We start from the raw sequence: 24,710 nt of genomic DNA, 5'->3' as shown, positions 1-24,710 counted from the left end.
GCCTTCAGTTAGGCTCTTCTGTTCCATGCCAAGTGTAGAAAACAGGCACATTTTGAATGTACTGGTTGCATCTCCTAATGATAATACTAATTAAGAAAGTGGGAAAACTCTGCCTGCAACCCAATCCCCTCACGAAATCGTACAAATAGAGTCTCTGTAGGTCTTTATAGAAATGACAAACAATTACCTGACGAGCAAGGGTTTCAGCAGCTCCACAGAGACAGGTTGCCCAGACAGGGGGAATTGCGGCCCATCTGCTGGTAACGGCTTTAATGTGTATTGCATGAAACCTTGCTCTCGTTAGTAGAGACCTGTGATCTGGATTAATAATGAAATCGAGATAGGGGGCCATATCACTTAAGGTGGAGAAAGTGTGTGGTACAGATGTACAGCGGCCCCTTGGAGACAAAGGTCCAATGCCAGGAGCAGTGTTTTTAGTGCTGAGATGGAAACAGAGCAAATACCTACGGAATTAATAAAATAGGAACACAAACCCACCGATCCAAGGGTCATCTTTATGTATAACAGCCATTCAATCCTATCATGGCTGCTCGAGGATAAGATGTGTTTCAGCAAAGGTTCAGGTAGACAATTTGCCTCAGAGGACCATAAAGAATACCAAAATAGAACAGGTTTGAGCCTAAGAGTGTCAGCAATGAAAACCTGACCATCTCAAGGTGTGTAATATAGGCTGCGGTTGATGTAGGAACCTTCAAAAGATGGTAGAGTAAAGGATTTTCCCCAGATTGAATCCTGGCAATCTTACCTACGCCCCAAAGTTCACTGTCATAGGTACCCTACACCCACCCCTTTCACTTTGTACCTGTTAGCATATATGGGACGGGCAGATTATGCAGGTTTTTTAGATAATCTAAAAAGACAACCTATGGCCTATTTCATCTTTGATTTTCTAGCATTGATATTGTCCTTCCAAGTAAGACGGCTGTTAAAAATAATACTCAAATAGTCAAACTTCTTTCAGAAGGACAGTTTATAGTCTCATAAATTGACCCTTGGGTCATGCTTCCTGCCAGTTGAGAAACACACAACATAGAATATTTCTTGTTGACCTTAAGACCAATTTGGGTCATACAATTAATGTAACCTTCCACTAGTATCTGCAGGGGCTTGCGTTTTCTCGCAAGAGGAGCTGCATTGTCTGCGTAACTCAGAACTGGCAGCCTTCTCCCCTCACACTATGGAACATCAGCACCCAGTTGCTTCAGGCACAAAGGAAGATTGTTGACATACAAGTTTAAAAGCAATGGGGCCAAGACACAACTCTGGTGGACACCCTTACTTACCCCTATATTGCCATACCAAATACACACTCCGGAATCCTCATAGAGGGACTCCAATACTCGCAGCAGTGGTAGAGGGATACCCATTGCATCCAGGGAACTTTAAAGGAGTCTTCTGTCCACGTGGTCAAAGGTGGGGCTAAGATCCATAAACGCCACGTAGACAGGAGACCTCAGAATAATACCATATCTGGCTACAATCAGGTAGAGGGTAATTAACTGATTGACCGTCCCCATTCCGGTCTGAATGCCAGCTGTGAGTCAGATAAGATTATTTTAATAGAGTCATATCAATTTACGAATTCACCTAAAGAACACATATACCTAGTACTCATGACAGCACATTGAATTAGGACATGCATAGATGTCTCAAGCATGACCGGGATTTTGCATATACAGCAAGTCTGCAACTCCGCTGGAGTACTTGTATATACACCATGTACTGTTAACAACGGGAGTTGGTTTATTCTCAAACGCAGTCTAAAACTACGAACCATCGGGCTAGGATTTTAACCAAGTAGTTCTTTGGCCTCAAATACCTATGTGTTACACTATGTACATACTTATAATTTCCTAGTTTTTCGAGGTGGCCCTAATTACATGACCAATCCCATTTCTACATCTTTTTCGTGTAAACACCCTTCAAGATCTTGGTCTAGGTACCCCTTTTGAAGTCAGGGTCCCAGTCTTACCATTTAAAGCATTCTTCATTTAATCTCCGATAACATTTGTTATTTATTTGTTCCCTCTGGCCCATTTTATACCTTTTCCCCAAGATACCCAACAAGGGGCATTTTGAGTCACTCCTTGATTTCAAATAGAGCGTACCTCTGCAAATCAACTCCTGGGCCTTCAGGGACACAACCCTAATTGGAGCCTCAAATAAGCCATAGGTGTCCCTGATGGGAGACCTAGGATTTTTTTCCAAAAACACCCTTCTAATACCTCCAACCGGGAAAAATCCCTCATGGCTAACGCTTCTTATCCATATAGGATTGCAAGCACAAAACTCTGCTTATAAAGTTTGAATATCCCTTCCATGGTGTAGCCTGCCGTCTGTCTAGCAAATCTATTTATGACATATGTTAATTGACAGGCTTATGCCTCTTTCCTTCTATAATAATGTTATACGTACCATTTGCAACCAACTCTAGGTCTAGATAGGTGTAACTTCTCACATACTCTAATATACCAATTTCAAATCCTAAATTAACCCGATGGATTCGACCCCCAGCTATGATCATCATTTTGGTCTTTCATATTTATAGCGAGATCATTTTTGTTGGTGTATTCCACCAAAGCCCTAAATGTACTTTTTACACCATTGATGGTAAGGTCCATTAGGACCAAGTCATCAGCGTAAAATGCACTGGTAACTAAAGTAGTGCCTCTTTTGATTGCACACCCCTGCTCTGACAAAACCGATTTTGGGAGATCTGACAGATGTAGGTCAAACAACAGGGGGGCCCTGCTTGACCCCCGTTTATATTTACCCCATCTGACACAGAACCCAAGTCGTCTAGTCTAACTTGCATGCTAGTGTTTGTTTGGAGACAGATTATGATGTCCAACAACCAACTTGGGCAGCCCAGCTTCTTCAACTTCTGCAACACCATAGAATGGTTCACTGAATCAAAGACTGTTGTAAAGTCGACAAAAATGAGATATAAAGATGGACTGCCCCTTTTGGTCGATTTCAGAATGAGTGAGTCCAACAACCTGATGTTATGCGTGGTGCTTGACCCCGGCCGAAAACTAGTCTGGCAGCTCTCTATCACCCTAAAATGGGTAACAAAATAGCACGTTGCCATGTTTCGGGGACTGCCCCCTGCCACAAATCTTGTCAAACAGGATTTTCTAAATTCTGGCCCAATTGATTGAGGTTTCCTTTAACACTGCATTTGACAGGCCATTTGTCCTCAAAGCAAAAGAACCCTTAAGATGTAAAATGGCTACATAGATGGCATTGACTTTTACATCCTTTGGCCAATGGTCTGTACTTGTGTGTTCCGAGGCTAAGAGGGCCTGCTGAACATATTTAGACGAAATATAAGAAGTCCATTTCCCTGTGGCAACTGGGTTTACTAACCCTCGATTGTCCCCCTTTGCCTTTGACAACAGTTGCCAAATGCCCTGTGTGTTGTTTTTACATAGAACAGTGAGCATCTGTTGCCACTGACCATTCTTTATAGTAGATTTTCTTCTAAGTAGCCACTGTTTATATGCATTTTTGCTCTTCTTTATCTGTGCCTCAGCCTGTACTGCACAGGCGCAATTCTGCTTTACATTTCTAATGTCACGTCACAAACCACGTTTCTCCTCTTGAACTTCAAGATCAAAGGCATTCTTATGTTTATACTATGTATCGCCAAATGCCTTTGGCCAAGGGACCCTGATTCAGAGGCAAGTCGGCTCAAACGCCCGCTCATTTCCGACAGGCTACATGTAGCAAACAAAGAAAACTAATTTTTACTCAACTGCAATGTGGCCCTCGTGGCTTTACCAATGTTCTGTTGGCTCCAGCCTATTCGATTCCCAGTGTGATTTACCACATCACCCCTCCACCAGTTTGCCTCGTACCCAGATGTCCCACGTTTAAAGTCAAAGCTCGGATTGAATGATCACTAAAACTGGTTCCTCAGACTTCAAGACACTCCACCTCCCCCACACACTCGTTACTGGCAAAAAGCGAGTCCAGGGTGCATGATTTGCTACTCACAGACCATGTACATTTCCCCGGGCTATCACCTACTGTTCTGCCATTTAACATCAACGCTGTCCAGTCATTTGGTCGACTACAAACTGGTCGACTGCAATTTGGTCGACGTCATTTGGTCGAAAACCAAATGGTCGAATTTTTTTATTTGTATTTATATATGTGTTTTGTGGGTTTTCGTGTAGAAAAAAAAAAAAGAAAAAAAGGGGGTTGGGGGGGGGGGACCCCCCCCCCAAAAAAAACCAAAAAAGGGGTGAAAATAAAAATTAAAAAAAATTCGACCATTTGGTTTTCGACCAAATTGGTTCGACCAGTTGTCCAGTCGACCAATTATTTTCGACCAAATGACTGGCAACCGACTGGCTGTCTACAAAGGGACATGAGGTTGTTTTAATTGAGGGGGATTTAAACGCCTGTTGCGGTGATGTAGAAAAGTGTGGGAGTTAGAATTCTGTCAGCCCAGTCAGTGTGATGACAAAGAAGAAGGGTGATATAAAGGGGGCGAAATGGTTATCATTTTTTAAAGTGTGGGGCCTGTTGATGTTGGTTGCCAGTCATTTGGTCGAAAATACATCACCGCAACAGGCGTTTAAATCCCCCTCAATTAAAACAACCTCATGTCCCTTTGTAGACAGCCAGTCTGCACACACCGAGTCATGAATATCAAAAACATCTTCCAACTTTACAGTGGCTGGAGACACACACACGTTAACCCATGCTTTCCCCTCGCCCACCACCACCTCAATCCCCAACACATTTTCAGTTTCCACCAGTAAGCTTGTCTTATTCCCACTATTAAGCCACCAAAAGGGCGGCCTTGTAGGCCCTTCCCAGCAGGTTTCTGGAACAAAACCTAAACCTCCAACTGAATTGGTTTCATTAACAATGTCTCCTGAAGAAATAGTATATCATATTCGTACAGAAGGGACAGGGAACCATTTTGGTCCAGCAAATGGCTGTGTCGTCTGGTGTTCCAGGACGCAAGCTTCAGAGATCATTTACTGCTGGTTAAAAAATTAATGTGAAACGTCTTAAACCATTCCCATCCCAAAGCATCCTCCGACATGACTGACATCAGCAAAAGACCCCTCAAAGCGGGACCGGCAAATGGACCAGCCGAGCCCTCCATTACAACCTGTACAAGGGACCGTGTTCCATCTTGTTTAAGATGGATGCCTGATGTAGTCTAACGAGGGCAGTCGCAGTCAACTCTGGTGTCACACAGTGGGCCCTTACTTAATGTCCACCTTCCAAGGCCACTGGTTCCACAAAACTGAAGTCAGCAGACTTGTAACAGATCCGATCTGTGTTTTCGTTTTTCAGTGAAGGTCAGTGGGCCACGGCCCAGGGTGAACACATTTTCAGCCAATATCGGACGGTCGCCCCCGAGGTGTCATTCCCTACCACTACGGCTGGAGGTACACCACTTTTACTCAGCCCAGGTACCAGCTGTAATTGATTTACCATTTCAGGTTCAGTTTGACTTATAGAGGGCTGGCTAACACTAGGTACCGCCAACAGTAACTTTGTTTATGTGTTCCTCGGCAAGACTCCTGGTGAATTTCCGTCTCCCATTAGCCAGCTGGTGAGAGTACCCGCTGACCTCTGTAACCTCCTTAGTTTACGGGTGACTTTTTTCTTGTCCTTCCTTTTATTCCGCATGTCCGGGGTGATATTTGTTGAGTTTAGAGGATCAGGTCATAAGGCTTTGATCATTTGGGACGAGTCTCTATTTCGGAAGGCAGTGCTGCGAGCTTTAGCCCGCTTTGCTAGCCTTCTTTCTTTCCTGGACATAAAAATAGAAGCGTCAGGCAGATTTTCCTCCATTGGGAAGGATGCCTCGCAAATATCCAGGTTGGGCAGCCTTTTACTGTGGCAAACATTAGAGCCTGAGGTTGTTTGGGCTGATGTCACATTTCCGGTTGGTACTATAGGACTCCCCATACCTTTCAGTCTTTCGTCTAGGGAATCAATAGCCTTTCCCTGTTTTTATACTCCTTCTAAAATCAGCCCACACAGATTAAGCAGAACTTTTACTGCAAAATGCACCTCCCCGGAAGTTGATTTATTTGTAGCAGTATTTCCGGTTTCATAATTTTCGCATCCAGTACTTGGATAGACTTCTTCTTGTGTGGGAGCAGGGAATAAGTCTGGCAAAGCTGAAAGCCTGGGCTCTGGATCTGCGGCACCATAAAAACAGACGGTAGGGAAGACATGCGCTCAGTCATCGGGAAATCCTCCTGGTCAAGGACGCAGCTCCCTATATATCTATATAGCCAAAATTTGTCGGCTATTCCATTTAGGGGGGCACATATCACTTCTGTCACAGTGACTTGGGGAGGGCTGTCCCCGCTTTTTCTGGTTGGAAGTAGTTGGTGGTTTGCCCCGCTGTGAAGGGGGGACAAATTGTTTACAGTTATAACCCTGTGCCCTGCCCCGCCCCATAGAGAAGTATCCCCATCCGCTCGGCTAGTTTTCGTACATGCTTCCGCACGTGTAACAATGTTGCTGCATGGCTTACCTCGTCTTACGTTATTGGTCCTGGACTTGGTTGTTGCTTTACCTGGCGTCTCCGACGCTGGGTGATTCTCCACGTCTTTGGAGACCACTATTTCTTCTTTTTTACACCCAGCCACACAGCCACTGCAACATTGTAACAGTCTGCTGACTGCACTCCGCGCAACCATCACCATCTCCACTTCCTTCTTTCACTACTCAATGCCAGCGTAATGTGCTAGCATGGTTCTTGAATGTGCCTAGCATTGAGTGGCTCAATTCATTCTTTGCCGCGCACTAGTTTTGCTGAATGAACCAAATTCATTGATACAAGAAGGAGGCTTGTTTAGCACAACCTTGCAAACAGAATCACATCTGGGCACAATGACAAGTGGCCCAATCACAACCCATCATTCATTTCCCCACACAGGTGTAGGCCTTTTTCCAAAGCCCCACTGAAGGGGAGGGAACACTGAGGTATTGAAGGCCAGTGCAGGGAGGTAGTAGTGTGGGTGTGTTGAAGTTGGCAGTACATGAAGGAAGTAGGAGAATAAGGTTGCAGTGAGATAGGAAAGCACACAGAAGACTTGAGACAAGAGGAGGAGAAGAAGGATCAGGAGATGACAGGAGGAGAAGATCAGGAGGTGGCAAGTGATACATATCTGGAGGAGGCTGAGAAGCAGGAGCAGGCATCCAGCAATAGTGAGCTGCTCGATAGAGAGCATGAAGGGATGAGGCAGACATCATCCAAGGCAGGGGATAGGGGTGAGACCCTGATTAGAAGGGGTTGACCCCACGCCAGGGGATGGACCACCACGAGATGGGGCTGCGATGAGGGGCAGAGGCTGAATAGGAGTAGAGAAGAGGTATTGCGGGCAGAAATCAGGAGGTGATAAGGCCTTGGTAAGTCCCTCTATGGAAACTGAGGCAGGCAAACCTTGATAGCTCTATCTACCTGCAAAAGCAAAGCTCCAGCCTTTTCTACAACTCTAGGTGGGGACGCAGTGATGTCTGCATAACCAAAAGAAAGAACTGGAGAGAGGACAAGCAGGGGACCTTTGGGAGAGAGCCCCACAGAGACTGTGACCGTAAATTTGTGGAAACTTAAAAAGAACGTTGAACTGCTGCTACTGTTGAGAAAAGACTATGCTGACATTTCTTTGCTTGAGTTTTGCCCGAGAAGGAGTTCCTTCGTGTTTAATAGAAATATGTTTTCCCAATATATGTGTGTGGATGATTTTGTGGACGAAATTCAGCTTTATCACATCTTTTTCAGAACCAACAAATCAGTGTAAACCTTTACCATAGCCTTTCATTTTGAGGCTAATCCTGCTTCATGGTACTCAGAATTTCAGAGGATATAGGACATGTGGTACAGAGAGAGAGAGAGAGAAAAAGAGAGAGGGAGAGAGGGAGAGAGAGAGAGAGAGTAGTTAACCCAGGATCACACAGTCCTTATTAATTGAGGAAGCTGTGATTCACATTTCAATTTTCTAGTGCCATTGTTTACAATATATCAACATATAGGTGCAAGCCCATGTTTTCATTGATAAAGCACTTTTAATGTATCTTTAAGAGTGCCTGTTTGCCATTTGCTTTAAGCAGAAATTTAACAAATAACATTAAAATGTATAATTCCTAATAGGATGAGTCATTCTAAAGCTAACTCGATATATCCTGATCCTTATCCTTATTTGGGTACTCGGTGGGAATGGTGTAATTACATGTGCTTTTGATTGCAATACCTGACTTGGGTGTGACTAGATATGAGTACCCAGGATTCTGCTGCCCATTCATATGGCAATACCTGCCATACGATGAATAGACTAGCACATGTTATGTCAATACCTTGCAAATGATAGTACTTCCTCGGCATGGCAGCAACAGCTGGTGAATGGCGTGAGTACCTGAACATATGATGCTAATGTATCTCAAATTACCGCTTGTCAATGTGTGGTTTTATTTTTGGGGGGTGGGAGGAGATGAAGAAACCCAAGGGTGATTCAGCAGGGTATCAGGAGGTCATGTATTCTTTGCTTTGTTGTTTGTGGTACAGGGGTTAAAAGACACAAGTGAGAGGTGAAGGAGGGAGCCAGAAGGTCAGATATGTACTGGTGTGTGAGAAGGTCAGAGTGGAAGAAGATCCATGATGGAGATGGGGAGCAGCGGAGAGTGGCTGGACACCAGCCATTCTATTCATGTTGTGCAGAACCCTCCAAGAATGCCTTTACCACCTCCTGAACTGCCTTACACAATATACACCCAAAGAGGAGGAAGTTAGCACATTCCATCTTAGGCTTCTTAATGTAATGAAAGACAACTGTACAATTATATGTGGTCATTAAAAAAGCTAGATTCCCACATATTAAAACCCCTTCAGAAAGGACAAAACTCATTGCACACAAATGCATGACAACATGATCCATTCCACTTGGGAGATGCCGGTCCGGTTATATGTCTTTCTTTGCATTCTGAATCCTGAAGACCTAGGTTTATAAAGGGAACTTGAAGGATTACACATCTCACAATACAAAGATAAACCCAGTTCTGGATTAGAATCCCATGACTGGGATGTGGCATGCTGGCATGTATCTACCAGCACGGTAGCAATTCACTAGAAGGCCAGATCGCCTGTAATTATCCAAAATGGTCAATTGATGCCAATGTTGGTTACCCCACAATGGTGGAAGCATAAGAATGTACATTTTGAATGGTTGGAAAAAAGAATGGGAGTGATGGGGTGGGCCTCATGAGTGCCTCGGGGCAGGAAATGCCAGGTGCGGCACATACCTGCACATGTCAATTACATCAGTGGACATATTGTTCTCCCCACTTTAATAAGTTGGAAGAAACATGTTTTTTCAGAGAGTGAACAAGTAGTTCTTATTTCGACATGGTGTATTTAGCCAAGTAAACATGTATTTACATTTCTTGACAAATATGATTTTTATTGTAGCCAATATTTTCTTTGTGCCCAATAATTATCATAGATGAACATGGGTATTTCTTTTGTAGTCCCGCTTCAAATCAGATAACTCAATAGCCGAGCTCCTCTTTGGGGCATGCGCAGATGGTGCCTCTGCGCTGAACACATTGAGGGACTCGGAGTGACGGTTGTCCAAAGCAACAAGGTAATAAAAGCCCCACTAACCCAATGGCTAAACCTCAACCCACCTCTCTGCATACACCTCTCAAACTAACTCTAAACAAACACAACCACATCCTTGCACAGCAATCTGCACTTCACTGCAACAACAAAACAAACCACAAATAGTCTCGCAAAACAGCACAGGGGAGTCTATCGATCCATAAACCGCACCCATAATCAGCGAACAGTGCAAACTGAACTGAAGCTGCCAACAGTACATCAAAACTTCTCTCTCTACCTTTGGTCCTGCTATGCCCTACTAGCCCACCCAACCCTCTTACTTTTCAGATCTGCCAGAGCACCGGGGGACCACTCCGGTGGTGATAGTGCGCAGTATAAATATCCTTTAACATTAACATCAACACAGTAGTGCAGGATGCAACATGGGGTAGACACCTGGATATGTGTTACTTCATGTTTTTATTTGTTGTGTGTATTTGCAAAATATAGGGAGTAAAACCAGCAGGTAAGTCATTTATTTAGAGCTCTGCTCAAACCTTTTTAAAGTTCCTGCCATAAAGTCAGAAGTAACCTATAAGAGTTGCTTTAGAGAAGGAACAGTTGTGAAAATAGATGCATGGAGAAAAAGAGATGGAGGCGAGCGAGGTGAGGGTGAGTAGCTACTTGGAGCATAACCAGATCTCAAGTCAGCACCCCACGAGGGCAGGCAGCAGGGCCAAAAGGAGTCATGGATGGGTGCATCACTCTGCTGAAATGATGATCTGTGACATGGGACGATTGCCGGTGGCAATACATGATGATGGACAATTCCAGAGAGCTAGCACATGTGAGCCCCCACCGACCCTTCATTTTCGCTCTTGTCAATCAATGTCCAACAAGATGTGTAGGCTATAGAATTAGTCAGAGCTGCTGTAAGGTTGATTTGTTTGGATTACTATGCCGGCAATAGAATGCCGGCGGTAAAAACACTCCCAACGGCAATCCTGAGTATCTCCCCTACACAGGCTAACATTCAGGGGAATAGGTGGTGGAGGGCCGGACTGGTAACGCGGGTACTGGGAGGTACTCCTCCTATGAAAAAGAAGAAATCTGCAAACATTGTTTTTACCATTGGCAGTCCCAAAGCTGCAGATTCAAATAGATCCCCAGTGGTTGCAGAAGCCAGGCAGCTGGATTTGAGGAAGAGTATTGAGAAAGTTGTGCCAAAGAAAAAGGCGGTGGGATTCTGAAGCCATTGTGTGCTTCCCAAATCACATAAAGGTAAACAAAGAAGAATAAAGCGGAGTACTTTAATAAGACAGACACAGCAAAGTTTGCATAATTTTGCCAAATTCACTGTTAAGACAACAAACCCATGGTTGGTATTTCAGAGGGTCCCAGAGCTACTTTCTGTCCTTTTCAATTGGATACTTACAACTTGTCCTTTCCCATGGAACTATGTATAGTGTGTGTCCCCATAACCCACTTAAAAGCAAAGGATCTATACCGTATACCAAAAAACAAAACATTTCCAGGTGGGGTACATTTGTCAAAGAACTATAACATCCTACTTACCTCAGAGTTAATCAGACAGCACTCACAGAGATGTGGGCCAGCAGTACTTCAACGATTATTCTACTTATTCATACCAATTCAAAACTTTCAATACTGAACCTTCACAATGGTATATAAAGTACTGATGCACATGGGGAGTAGCCTGAGGTTAGGATCATCGGCCCACTGGCTCAGAGTCAGACGTGGACCTTAGATTTCTGGCCTACTAGCCTTGGGAATATTCCAAAGCCTGTTGATTTGCTAAAAAACCTTGGCATCAAAATGACCTCCTTTTTATCTCCTGAGGTTCAGGTCAGCACATTCTTCAAAGCAGCTTACTTCAAACTTAAAAAGCTTGAGAAGGTGATACCCTTCATACCCCAGCACTATCGGAGCTGCGTTATTGCAACGGCTTTTTCGAGAGTCCTCGATTACTGCAATGCAGCCCTTCTTGCCCAGCCTAACTACCTCATCTGTAGGCTTCAGATCTTGCTAAATTCGGCTGCACGCTTGGTGGTAGGCTTGCCCCATTTCTCCCATGCTTTGACTATTCTGACCCAGCTTCAACGGCTGCCCGTTGAGTCTCGCATTAAGTTTAAGACTCTCTGCCTGACCACTGTGCGTCACATAGGCAGGGAGCAGCCTTTCTCCAGGAAAATATCTCAGCCGATGCTCCTACGAGGGCTTTTCATTCAGCAAGCCTTAGTTTGCTAGTGGTTTCCCAATTTAGGAATGCTATAGTGAGCGGCCGAGCTTTCTCGGTGGCTGCACCCTGCCTTTGGAACTCCATCCCCCTCGCCCTAAGGCTAACTGAGGACTTCTTCACTTGAGGAAACTGCTCAAAGCCTTCCTCTTTCCTCACTGAGTCGTTTTTGGTTATTCATTCCTCATTTATGCTCGCTTTTTCACTCCTTTCCTAGCACCAAGATACCTCTGAGTGATAGTGTGCTATAGAGGAAACCACAACATAACAACATATCATAACACATGACTAACCACATTACAATGTACTACAATACATATTTGAAAATATGGCATAAGAATGCAAAGAAACTGGTATTTTCTACCTCTATCTCTATCTGCCAATTCATAACTACTTCTTTGGTTTGACTCTTTACTACTCTTCCCTCTACACAAGGGCCAACTAGTGTGCCACAAGTTTCGACAAAGAGACTGCAGATTCCCAGACAGCATTGCCTTCCTCAGGGCACCATCTTGTACTAAACCAATGAAGACAAACACAGTAGTCTAAAAACTGCTAGGCTATATACATCTCTCATCATTTTATATAAACGTGCATTTCGTTCAATAATCAATATTTCTGCTGTGTCACAGAAAGCACAGCATCTACTTGCCATGACTCAGCATAGGAGCAAACCAGAAATGTATCTCATTTTCACAGAGCTTCATATGCAATAAAATCATCTTGCGGGTTGCGCCAAATATATGCAGCATGACACTGTACACACATAGCCGGTTAACAAACAGATCTCTCCCTCCCTTTATGTTGTCGGGGAGTCTGTGGTGAACAGGGAAACATTATATCAAAAAACAACAACCACCACACACTACCCCCTCCTCCTCCCTTTACTGATTTCAAACCACCATCTTGCGAACAATGTAGTCAGTTTTTTTAATCACTGCTCACGGAACTCCAACTTTTAATGAAAATATAAAAATAACAATGTTATACTTTTTCTCTGCAATGTATGCCTCTCTCCTTTTTAAACTCTCTTAATAAAATAACGTACATACATATAATATAAAGTGCAAACATGTGCGAATGGGGTTAGTTATAGTGTCTTTTGTGCTACAGTAAAGTTCAGTCATTCAGTGCACGTTCACACATGTTCATAAAGGGAGTTTGATATTACTCTCAGATATGATTTTCGGACCTTTGTGATTTACACTCGTTTACCTTGCTCAATCTATATTTTCAACAAAATTCTCACTTGTCTCGGTCTTTTGAGAGAACCTCATTTCTCTTTCATTTCCCTTGAGATTGTTGTTGCTTAATATCTCTAGACATTAGAGTAGTATAACAAAACAAGGATATAATAAAAACAACTTCGACACCAAAGCGCTTCGGCCCTTCTTTACAAAGATACGCTTATCCACAGTGTTCCCATGTTTATTACTTTGTGTTTTCCGAGAGCCAGGTTCTCAAAACGCCCGGCTGGCTTCGATAATTCGATCAAAACAATGATCAGACAGAAAACATCAGAAGGAGATTCACCACCTACTGTCTCTCGTGTCTTGGCCGGATTGCTATCCGCAAGCTTTCTGCTACCCTTAATGTTCTTCATGGGGCGAGCCCAGCCCTTTCTTTATTGCTACATGTTTTGCTTCCCTTTTGCATCATTTAATTCATTTGTAACACAGCAGCAACCTTTTGTGATCCAGAAATGGGTCCTAGTTTCCCTATGCTGTGTGTCCTTACAGTATACGTTGCTCAACATTTGGGGAGTTCATTCATATCCTGACCATGCTTACATGCCGATACATATTCATGTTTTCTTCAAACCTGAAAAATATTTAATTTCAAGCATCCTGAGGCATTTTTACCTCATGCAGTGATTCAGTATTTTCCTCAGTGATCAAGAATTGATTACAAGACCCGATAATTTTGGAACCTGCATGCATTCCGCATGCGTTGTCTATCTCTATGCATTGGCTATTTAATGCGTATCCGGCTTGGGTAGCAACCTCAGCTTCAGCCGTGTCTTTACACGATTCAATGTACTCTCAGTACGCTACATACTGTAATTGTACCGCGTCTGTGTGTTACTCACCCGTAGTGCTGTTGGCCATCCGTGAGGCTGCCTTCGGTCACTAAAGTTTTATGATCGTATTATCTGTGAAATTAGTGTTTGATTTTTTAGCTTTTTAAGCAGAGATTTTATCAATTGAATAACAAGGCTTCTTTGATGATATCTGATGTTTTAAATGTAAAATGTACATAAATAATTTTACACAGTGATTGGTCTAGAAATTCTTTAAAGGTTGTAAGCTTTTTGTATGCTTTTTAGATGGACTTTTCTTTTATAAGATGTACTGTATTAAATATGTTTCTTTGATGAATTTGTGAAAGATCATAGTTTTGATCAAAACACAATAAAAACATTTTTTTAAAACAAATTCAGGGCAGGAGGGGGTGCTGTTGCGCACAGAGCAGCATGCCAGCATCTGTGTGAGCTCCGTGGATTTTCTATGGAGTCCGGTGAAAGAATTGCATAAAATCGCTCTGGTTTACCAATGAAATTTGAGGAAGGCGTCATAAACATATGGAGCCCATCCCGACCGAAAATCAAAATAATTCCTACTCCAACGCCAGAGATACATGATGTGAGAATCGAAGCCCCCGTGCTAACTGCTGTGAGGGGCACAATATGGGTGGGTCTGTCTGCGGAGAGGAAGACACCCCTCAGTGCTGATGACCATGACGGCCTAGAGGCATAAGGGGGTCAGCCTAATCCCACTAGCATTGCACCACTGCAAAACCAGAGAGAGTCCTCCTTCGCAGCGCATTGGAGGGGATGTGTCGGATCTCCCAAACCTAGGCACAGGGAGGCCGGCGCTGTCCCACTGCGCTGCCCAGGAGATGCTGCCTGTCAAGGATCCCCCTCCACAAACTATGCAGAGAGTGGAGAGACACCTGCTGCTGGAAACTCGCTGGGACGCAGACTGAGATGAACCGCTGATCCGATCACACGGTGCACTCAAACACAGGGACACACGCAGCTGCAAGTGGCAGTATCTCACAGTAAGAGACTGGCTGAGGGGGTGGTGGATCTCTGTGTGCCCCAGACCCGACTAGTGGCACAAGACCGACAGCTAACGGCCCAAAGTGGGGTTAGAGCCACTAGATATCCAAGAGTGGGAGAGGCGGGATCGCGGACACGGCAGCCTGGATGCCCCAGACTGTGACGTGCTGCGTCTCCTCCCCAGCAGCCATATCAATACGCATGGCCCCTGCTGGCCTAACCCGTGGCCCACCGGCAAGAAGGAGAGGTCCTCCCCTTCATAAGAGACTAAGATCGTGGTTGCCTACACGTAAACGTTATCCAGGTTCTGGGACCAACATAAGGGATTGCCCTCGAGGATGGGCCCGACATTTGTTGCCAGCACAAAGAGCGGTGATGCCCCCGATGACTCATAAAGCCATTCTGTGATTCCTGATTGGTGACAAACCAGCATACAAGCAAAGGAGTGCAAACGTAGGAACAGCACACAATCGTGTGTGAAGGCGATGCACAAAGATAACCAGAAAGGTTTGCACCACAACACTAAATGTATACTTCTCTCACCAATGCAACTGCGACAGCAAACAGCAGGCTACCCATAAAGAGCCCATAAAGAGCCTGCACAGTACAACGGGGAACCCCAAGAAGAACCTGAATTTTGTGTCTGACAAAATAAGTGCTTTGTGAGCACAACTGCATAGGTAATGCAGTAGTTACATTTGTAGAGCAAATCACGTGGAAAAATAATCTGTGAGGCTGTGCATGGGCGGGCCCCAACTGGAACTAACAGAGATTTTAACCACCCAATAGCTCCTCACAGCTCGCAGCCCCCAGTGCTCCCTGTCAGATACTAGCTGAACAGTGCCACCAGCCACCAGCCCGTGACCCTAACAACAAACATACCACCTACATAGTGGGCACGTGGAGGAACAGAAAACTGCAAATCAACGGAGCACCAACGAGGCTTCCGCAACACCTGTGCTTGGACCCTCAAGTGTCCCCTCCAACTATATAGCGGGCCCACACGCGGCATACCCTCTCTACATTGTAGGATAATGCCTAAAGGTGCGCCTTCTAAAAAAGGTGGAACGATAGACAAATTTACAAAACCCACCCGTAGACAGCCGAGCACTAGCGTCAGAGACACTGGTGGACAAGAGATGGCATCGACGGCAACTCCCACTGATTTGCAGGGAGTCATCACCATTATGCAACAGGGATTTGCAGCAATGAACGATAAGTGGGATGGCATAAATATCAACATCAACATAATGCAGACGCAAATGGAAAAAGCAACATAGTGTATTACCGAAGCTTAAACACAGATCAGTACAGTGAAAGACACTGTGAAAACCCTGCAGAGCATAGTAAGGACCATTGCCAAAGACTTGGGCAACATTAAACTGAAATGTGAATATTTGGAAGCGATGTTGAGGAGGAATAACATATGTATCGTGGGGGTCTCTGAGGATGCCTTGAAGGGCCCCATGAAACAAACAGTGGAAGAATTCCTGAAGGATATCCTCTGGGACCCAGGTTGGTCTCCAATGTTTGTGGTCGAGCGTGCACATAGATCGCTCGCAGCGAGACCCAAGCCAGGGGCGCCCCCATGTCCTATCATAGCTCGCTTGATGAACTACCGGGACAGAGACCTGGTACTGAGAACGGTCAGGGAAAATCAGGAGCTTCGGAGGGGATCCAACATAATATGAATTTTCCCTGACTACACGCTGGAGGTCCAACAGGAGAGAAGAACTTTTATGTTTATGCGGGTGAAGAAATTGTTGAGAGAACGCCAGATCCCTTACGCCATGCTGTACCCAGCGAGGCTGCGCATGCTCTGTAAAAGCAAGACCTACTTTTTCACATTTCCGGAAGAGGCAGCCTCATTTGTGGAGGCCAATATCCCCCTGCCAGAGACACAGCCCTCCGGAGAGATGAAATAAGGCGAGACCAAGGCTCTCACCAAATGCAGATCCACCAAGCAGGTCGGGACAGAATGTGCAGTAGTAGTGAGCAGCCATTGAGGACGCTATACCAGTAACTGACTAGCAACCTGTGACCAGACTGCTAAGTATTTAGGGGGTTGCAGAAGAATGCGTACTATAGTAGGCTAATGTGCTCATGTATGGAGAAGTCTGTAACCCGTAACACTTTTAGTATTCATGATGTGTTTTTGAAATGAAGGATAATGCTGGTAAGGTGGCAAGCCTGATTGAGCCATTCTTTGTTTTTTAAATATTTCTCTTTATTTAGTTTAGGTTACACCTTACATCAGGGAACATAACAAACAAAGCATAACCCACCCGCGGTGCCGCGCCGATCCGCATCTGCAGTCTAGTGAACCCGCCCCATCGATGAGAACCCACTGCCTGATTTACCTCGTTCAGGCTCTGCCACAGGTTCTCTCTCTTCAGCAACCTATTTTCACCCTGGGCAGCCCGGGATACACGCCTGCATCAGCGGTGACACTTGCATCAAGAAAACAAAATGTCGAGTGCGATGCGGCACCACAACGAGGCTCAGGGTCCTCGTGGTTGCTAAGCAACCAGTGTTTTTGAATTTGCCTGTTCCCGCCGGCAGGCGGAAGAGCCAGCCTCATCAAAGGCCATCAAAGGCCCTGTTTGCCCCTGCAATCGACAGTTTGCCCCATCTGGTGGCGAGGGCAGGAGCCCCCACCCACCCACAGCAGCACCAAAGTCCTTCTGACCCACCCGCCGTGCCATGCTGATCCGCATCTGCAGTCTAGTGAACCCGCCCCATCGATGAGAACCCACTGCCTGATTTACCTCGTTCAGGCTCTGCCACAGGTTCTCTCTCTTCAGCAACCTATTTTCACCCTGGACAGCCCGGGATACACGCCTGCATCAGCGGTAACACTTGCATCAAGAAAACAAAATGTCGGGCGCAATGCGGCGCCACAGCGAGGTTCAGCGTCCTTGTGGTTGCTAAGCAACCAGTGTTTTTGAATTTGCCTGTTCCCGCTGGCAGGCGGAAGAGCCGGCCTCATCAAAGGCCATCTAAGGCCATTTTTGCCCCTGCAATCGACAGTTTGCCCCATCTGGTGGCGAGGGCAGGAGCCCCCACACACCCACAGCAGCACCAAAGTCCTTCTGACCCACCCACCGTGCTGCACCGATCTGCATCTGCAGTCTAGTGAACCCGCCCCATCGATGAGAACCCACTGCCTGATTTACCTCGTTCAGGCTCTGCCACAGGTTCTCTCTCTTCAGCAACCTATTTTCACCCTGGGCAGCCCGGGTTACACACCTGCATCAGCGCCGACACTTGCATCAAGAAAACAAAATGTCGGACGGAGCGTCCTCGTGGTCGCTAAGCAACCAGTGTTTTTGAATGTGTCTGTTCCCGCCGGCAGGCGGAAGAGCCGGCCTCATCAAAGGCCATCTAAGGCCCTGTTTGCCCCTGTTTGCCGCTGGACGGCGCATGGCGATCATCACTTGACCCTGCTTTGGACTCTAATCCTTGTGAGTACGTTTATGCTTTGAGCTGGTATGTTTGACCTGTATAATGCCTGCACATACCATTCGGCAGATACTGTTGATTTGCTACAGCCTTACTCGCTAAGCGCCCACTCTCCTCTTAGCCACCTTGCTGTTTATATCTTGCTGTAATTGACTTGTGCATAACTATATTCCATATGGCTCTAACAACATTCTCTAATATCCGTGTCTACCTGGCATCTTCATATCGACTCTCACACCTGCCATACTGGTAGGATCGAGCCGTAATAACCGTTAGCCTCCTTGAATTCTGTGGTAGTTTGTGCAATAATCTCAACCTATATTGCAGCAGCCTTCTGGCTTCCATCTATCCATCCAACTGTTGCCTCACATTACCGATTTGCATTGTGTTAGTGATTTTGCAATGTGCTTTCCGGGCTGTTATGGATTGTTGTTACTAGGTGAACCTTCACTGATACCATTGTGTTTGCTTGTTACCATTCTACTTACATGTTATACATCTGTTGCCATTGCACGCCTCAGTGTCTAATTAGCATGCTAGGTCAGTAGACCATGTGTTCCTAACGACCCCAAATTGGTGTTTAGTAACTCCCTCTTCTGCTATAAGGTCGGCGTTTCAGTACGCTCACTCTCTCTGAAATCCGAGTAGCGATAGCACCACCATCATCATGCTATTTAGGACCTTCTACGCCATTTATCACTACCTGGCCTCACTTACTCACCCGCAGCACGTGCCCCCCTCAATCTCCACTCCTTATCACCACTTTTTCAGCCTTCTGATAGCGCCACTGTGTGAAAACATAAAAATTGATATGAGGCTGGGAAGCCGAAAGGAAACACACCAACACAGGTTACAAGGGACATACAAAGTGCTTTATTTAAAAGCTACAACAGTTACCAAAGTCAATTGACAAACAGATAGCTATTCGGCTCTCAGAGTAACGTAACGAACTTCAACGAGGGTTCGATGCATTAGTAGAGAGACCGTACATTGGAATACTTGAGCTTTTATATCCTTTATTCAGCCCTTGGCCAACCCCCCTCGCGGGTTAACCATTCTCGGGACCAGGCCTAGGGTTCCTTGCCAGGTCAATCCCATAATGTATGCATTTTGATCAGTTCCGCTGATACAGTTGTTCATTTACACATAGGTCAGGGATAGGACAAGGTCTCAGTTCGCGACCCCGACAAGTGGCCTGCAGGCATATTAATTATTCATGTGTGCGGAGGTCACAACGGCCAGAATCTCACTCAGAATGTCATTCGGCCTCCATTTTGATGTTCAGAGTGACTTCCATTTTACAAGAGAACCTAAAATGGCGGCTAAATCCAAGATGGCGACTTACATAGTTTTTCGTTAAGGTCAAAACCTTGCCTTGGAGTCTATTTACATGATATTTTAGACAACTTGGCGTAGGCCAATACACATTCAAATACTGCGATAGGAGGCATAATATTATTTCAATTCCAACAACTGCACTCAGCCCTCACTACCTACCGCTGCCTAGATTCTTACCGGAGATGAGTTGCCTTGGGACCACTCCCAATAATCACCATCACAGCAACATCTCCCCAAACCAGTACCTTAATGACCCCGTCCTATGGCTGATCATTTTGCGAGGAAACCCACACCTAATCAGCCCTACTCCCTTCCACTCAGAAACAACAGACTTGGGTCAAGATTCAAGAAGCCATACACACTGTACAACAACCCCAATCACACCATACCTACTCACACCATACCTAAAACACCATGCTTAGCCTCTCCTAACACTACTCCTAATATTCCCATCCGACCAGCCAAACTCCAACGGATCAAGGGCGCTATTATTAACGCCAGATCTCTTCCAGCACACGCACTTGACATCGCAGACCTCATCACAACACAACAACTCGACTTTATCGCCATATCTGAAACATGACTTCATGCTGCATCAGGACCGTCATTAGCCCTAGCCGTACCACCTGACTATGGCATCACACGATGTGATCACAATACTGCCCAATCTAAATGGGGTGAAGTCGCCTTTATCCACAAAAACTCCCTTGGCCTAAGAGTGGTTAACAACTCCCAACTAGAGTCAGCTGAGCTACTCTCAGTCAAATTACCTCTAACACCCAACCAAACGACCACCTTAGACCTTATTTATAGACCTCCAGGCTCAGCACCATCCTTTGTCTGTGAATTGTCCACTGTACTTTTGGATAAATCTAAAACTAACTCTCAAATCATCATTCTAGGTGACCTCAATCTGGGACTCGGCAACCCCAATGACCATGCTGCCTTAGACCTAGAGAATGCACTAACTGACTTTGGCTTCACTATGCACATCCAAGAACCTACCCATAACAAAGGGAGGACTCTTGGCTGGCTAGCTAGTTCCAACTGTATGATCAATGTCCTTTCCAATACCCCGTGCATATGGTCTGATCACCACATCATTACCTTCAATATTGAAGCAGCACTGTGCCCTCCTCCTCCTCTGACTGCCCCAGCCCTCCCTACTAGAAATAAAAGGGACATAACTAAAGAGAAACTCCTCCCTCTGCTACTCCCTGCTCTCACTGCAGTCACTCATTCCTGCACTGACCTTAGCAGACACCTACAATCGCACCATGCTCACAGCTATAAACTCAATCGCCCCCATCAAACTCATGAAGTCTAAACCTCGCGCACAACTTAACTCTTGGTCTACACCTCAGTTAAGAGTGCTCCGCAAAGCTAAGCGCTGCGCGGAAAATCGTTGAAAAAGTCACCCCTCTGAACAGCATAAAGACCGCTTCATCCTTGCTTCCCTCTTCTACAAAGACGCTATTATCACTGCTAAAAGAGTCGCTCAACAACCGCATCACGCAAGCAGACTCTAATACAAAAGAGCTCTTCAAGATTCTTAAAGAACTTGAATCGCCAGCCACCCCTCCCGATACTTGTACCAAAGACAGTAAATGGTGCGCCAACATCCAGTCCGCCTTACTGAATAAAATATCCACGTTACAATCCAAAATCAAAGACAAACAAAACCGCCTGAATCAAGACAATCGTCCACCTATCCCATTAAGGGATGCTCCCCCAACTCCCCTTAATACTAAACCTTTTGCCTCCTCGCCACTTACCATTGCTGAAGTGGAAGACATCATTAAGAGAATTAAACCGTCTAACTGTCAAGGCAATCCATGTCCATCCCCTATCATTAAGGATTCCGCCCACGACCTAGCTCCATTCATCACGGCCTTCATTAACGCATCCTTTAAAACAGGCACTGTCCCGGACAACCTTAAGTACACATGGGTGATCCCATTGCTAAAAAAAACATACTTAGACCCTAGTATTCCTACCAATTTCAGACCCATAACCACGGTCCCTTTCTTGCTGAAGATCTTAGATTGCGCAGCATACCTGCAGATCCAAGACTACATGGAATCTAATAACCTCTTAGGTCTGAGGCACTCAGGATTCCGTCTCAGACACGGGACCGAAACAGCCTTGATAGACCTGAAAACCCAAATTGAGGTCCTGAAAGATAATGGGAAACTAGCCGTGCTACTCCTATTAGACCTCTCTGCAGCCTTTGATCTGGTCAATCATCAAATCCTTTGCCAACACCTTCACTCTGCTGCCCACTTCTCCGACTCAGCCACAACTTGGATTAAATCCTTTCTGAGTAACAGATCTATGAGGGTCTTCTCTCCTTCGACAGCCGCTGACCCCGTGCCGATTCACTGCGGTGTCCCTCAAGGATCCTGTGTGTCACCCACACTCTACAATGTCTTCGCAAAACCCCTCTTTGATGTACTTGACTATCTGGGTGTGTCCTACACCAACTACGCTGACGACACCCAGATACTCATTCCCATCACTGTTGATTACATGGCTGACACAAAGGCCTTGAATGACATCTATCTGGTCATCCAGGCCTGGATGGCCCAACACGAATTATGTCTTAACGACGGCAAAATGGAGCTCCTCATTTTAGGCTCTTCGCAACATCTCAATAAATTAGATCCCTCCTACCAATCATTCATCATAGACGGTAATACCATTAAGGTCTCCAAACACACAAAAACTTTAGGATTCTATCTTGACGCCACTCTGTCACTGACACGACAAACTAATGCAGTGAGATCATCAGCCGCCTATACCTGCAAACTGATCGCAGCCTCCAGACCTCTTCTGACCATCCCCAACAGCATCACCTTAGCCAGAACGCTCATCATGCCCAACATTGACCATTGCAGTACCCTTTACCTAGGGACAAGTCAAAGGAACCTGAATAAATTACAAATCACCCAGAACAACGCCATCAGGGCAGCGCTAAACATCCCTAGAAGCCACCATATCTCAGAAGCTAGAACAAATCAACATTGGCTACCTGTCAGGCAGAGAATTTCAGTAAAAACGCTGGCCCTTACCCACAAATGCCTGGCGAATAAGGCTCCCCCCTACTTGTGCATCCAACTCTCCCACCACACATCCATTCGGCCTCAAAGAATAGCCCAGACCCACTGCCTATCGGTCCCAAGGTTCAAACTTTAAAAAGCGGGGGGCCTGAGCTTCACTGTCCTTGCTTCCAAGCTCTGGAACACCCTCCCTCTTACCGCCAGATCTGAGGTCTCATTCAATACCTTCAAATTGAAATCGAAATCTTGGCTCCTTGCTCTGAACTGAGACTTCCCACCATGGCTCTAGCTCAAAGTGGCCTGCCTTTACCTTGATTTCGTTGTATATACCGTGTATATATCCTGCTTGTAAATATTTGATGTTAATATCTGTTGTAGCGATCTCATGTAATTATTCTATGTAACTATTTTATGTACCCATTTCTAAAAGGTGCGCCCTGATGCCTCTGGGCCTGATGGTGCGCGTTACAAATAAATAAACTCAAACTCACATAACATTCCAACTCTGACAGAGTCAAACAACTACAACAAGTGCACTGGATCCTGATCTAGAAATGTCCCATACTTTAAGCATCATGTAAGCTTTTGCTGTATTGTCACTTTACTTTTGCCAGTTGTGCCGCACCTTTCTTCCCTTATTTTCCTTACTCTATAGGGCATCGTCCCATTTTTGCCACACTTTTCGGGCCTTTCCGGGGCATCATCTAGCATTGTATACTCTTTGCTCCATCGCTGCGCACATATTCACATCTGTACTCCATTGTTCATATGTCGGGCTTACATCAGAACCCCACAGTTGTGCTATGTTCCACTTCATTATAGCTGTGGCAGTTGAAAAGAGGATTTTTTCGTACCGTGTCATTGTTCCTTCCTCTTCTACCCCTAATAGTAAGCTTTTTGGGTCTGTGGGGACCTCTCGTCCTAACACTCTAGAAAATTCAGCACCGCACTTTCGCCAGTACTGTTGGATCTGGGGACATTCCCATATTATATGAACAAAAAGTGCCCTCCACTTGTCTGCATCGTAAGCAGTTTGGATCTGCCGTTTCACCCCAGTGGTATAATGCCACTCTCGGGTAATAGACCCTATGCAGTATTTTAAATTGTATCAGCCGGAGTCTTGATGAAATGGCTATTTCCCTGGGGTACATCAGCACTGTGAACCAGTATTCAGGTAGAATTTCACCCATGTCCCTTTCCGATTTCGTTTTCAGGCCTTGTAGCTCGGGTGTTGCAAAGGACGTTATTGAATTATACATCACCGAGGTGGTTTTCCTGTCAATGCTTTCCTTAACTTTCTTTCTATTGGGGTACAGTCTGGCATGTCTGTGAGGGCCGTGTGGTGAGTCTGTAATGCATGTTGCAGTTGTGTATATTTGTGTATATTTATGTATATTTAAAGCGCTCTGTGTCTGGGAGGTGGAATGGAATTGTGTTGCTAGGGTTTCAAAGGGTAGGAGTTTACCATCTGCGATTACATCTTCTACTTTTGTTATCCCCCTTGGCACCCAGCTAGCCCATCTCGGTAATTTGGCTACTTCAGGGAGGTTCTTGTTTCCCCATATGGGCTGTATTGGAGTGATTTGTTTGCCCCAGCCAATATAATTATGTACTTCTGTCCATATTAGTGTTGAGTGTGCTGTCATGATCCGTGCATGTGCATTGCTCATTGATTGATATAAGTGATCCCCCGGGGGTCCCTCCGTTCGATTCATGACATCAGCTTTGATATGAGGCATTGTTGCATCTCCATGTAATATGTCGTTAATTACCGCCATCTGACTTGCCCAGTAGTATGTCTGCAGGCGGGGTAGTCTTATGCCTCCTTCCCAGATTGATCTCTGGAGTGTGCTAAGCGCTATACGCGGGTGTCTGCCCTCCCATATTAGTTTCCTGAGGTACCTTCAATTTTGCAGAATCCAGCTGTCGGGA

At 45.4% G+C, this 24,710-nt stretch overlaps 1 protein-coding gene across 4 annotated transcripts in view; it reads right to left on the bottom strand.

The window, feature by feature from the left end:
• Positions 1 to 24,710, bottom strand: part of LOC138576579 (CD209 antigen-like protein C) — a 315,008-nt gene that overhangs the window by 229,111 nt on the left and 61,187 nt on the right. Inside the window, exon 2 of one of the 4 annotated variants that reach the window (XM_069649566.1) lies at positions 19,103 to 19,168. The exons of the other annotated variants lie outside the window; for them this stretch is intronic. The gene's annotated coding sequence lies outside the window, so the exon portion shown is untranslated. The remainder of the gene's footprint in view (positions 1 to 19,102; positions 19,169 to 24,710) is intronic. 4 annotated transcript variants of the gene reach the window in all.

This window comes from Ambystoma mexicanum, chromosome 1p, assembly GCF_040938575.1.
Source record: "Ambystoma mexicanum isolate Mex_15411 chromosome 1p, UKY_AmexF1_1, whole genome shotgun sequence".
Lineage (NCBI taxonomy): Eukaryota > Metazoa > Chordata > Amphibia > Caudata > Ambystomatidae > Ambystoma > Ambystoma mexicanum.
This window is presented reverse-complemented; position numbering and strand designations above follow the sequence as displayed.